The sequence below is a fragment of the Salvelinus sp. IW2-2015 genome, unplaced genomic scaffold (genome assembly GCF_002910315.2).
Source record: "Salvelinus sp. IW2-2015 unplaced genomic scaffold, ASM291031v2 Un_scaffold1377, whole genome shotgun sequence".
Lineage (NCBI taxonomy): Eukaryota > Metazoa > Chordata > Actinopteri > Salmoniformes > Salmonidae > Salvelinus > Salvelinus sp. IW2-2015.
Window position 1 is genome coordinate 1 of NW_019942867.1, and position 1,688 is coordinate 1,688.

The window sequence follows — 1,688 nt, forward strand, 5'->3', positions numbered from 1 at the left end:
TGGATGAGGAACTGTGGCGGCCTATTCCCCAGCTACCACCACAAAGTCCCGAAGGCCAAAGGATTGTAGCTCATATTATTTCCTATACTCCCACAATAAACAGAGAGAATGCTCTCCCTCGCCCTCCATTTGGCAAATCTGACCATAACTCTATCCTCCTGATTCCACTTACAAGCAAAAATTAAAATAGGAAGCACCAGGGACTAGATCAATAAAAAAGTGGTCAGATGAAGCAGATGCTAAGCTACAGGACTGTTTTGCTAGCACAGACTGGAATATGTTCCAGGATTCCTCCGATGGCATTGAGGAGTACACCATCAGTCATTGGCTTCATCAATAAGTGCATCGATGACGTCGTCCCCACAGTGACCGTACGTACATACCCCAACCAGAAGGCAACATACGCTGAGCTAAAAGCTAGAGCTACCTCTTTCAAGGAGCGGGACTCTAACCCGGAAGCTTGTAAGAAATCCCGCTATGCCCTCCGATGAACCATCAAAAAGGCAAAGCATCAATACAGGACTAATATCGAATCAGACTACACCGGCTCTGACGCTCGTTGGATGTGGCAGGGCTTGCAAACCATTACAGACTACAAAGGGAAGCACAGCCGAGAGCTGCCTAGTGACACAAGCCTACCAGACAAGCTAAACTACTTCTATGCTCGCTTCGAGGCAAATAACATTGAAACATGCATGAGAGCACCAGTTGTTCCGGAAGATTATGCGATCACGCTCTCCGCAGCCGATGTGAGTAAGATCTTTAAACATGGCAACATTCATAAGGCCGCAAGACCAGACAGATTAACATGACGTGTACTGCGAGCATGCACTGACCAACTGGCAAGTATCTTCAAGGACATTTTCAACCTCTCCCTGTCGGAGTCTGTAATACCAACATCTTAAGCTGACCACCATAGTCCCTGTGCCCAAGAACACTAAGGTAACCTGCCTAAATGACTACCGACCCATAGCACTCACATCTGTAGCCATGAAGTGCTTTGAAAGGCTGGTCATGGCTCACAACACCATTATCCCAGAAACCCTAGACCCACTCCAATTTGCATACCACCCTAACAGATCTACAGATGATGCAAACTATTGCACTCCACACTGCCCTTTCCCACCTGGACAAAAGGAACACCTATGTGAGAATGCTATTCATTGACTACAGCTCAGCGTTCAACACCATAGTGCCCTCAAAGCTCATCAATAAGCTAAAGACCCTGGGACTAAACACCTCCCTCTGCAACTGGATCCTGGACATCCTGACGGGCCTCCCCCAGGTGGTAAGGGTAGGTAACAACACATCCGCCATGCTGATCCTCAACACAGGGGCCTCTCAGGGGTGTGTGCTCAGTCCCCTCCTGTACTCCCTGTTCACTCATGACTGCACGGCCAGGCACGACTCCAAAACCATCATTAGGTTTGCAGATGAGGGCCTCACGGGTGGCGCAGTGGTCTAGAGCACTGCATCGCAGTGCTAGCTGCACCACCAGAGTCTCTGGGTTCGCGCCCAGGCTCTGTCGCAGCCGGCCGCGGCCGGGAGGTCCGTGGGGCGACGCACAATTGGCCTAGCGTCGTCCGGGTTAGGGAGGGTTTGACCGGTAGGGATGTCCTTGTCTCATCGCGCTCCAGCGACTCCTGTGGCGGGCCGGGCGCAGTGCGCGCTAACCGAGGGGGGCGGGT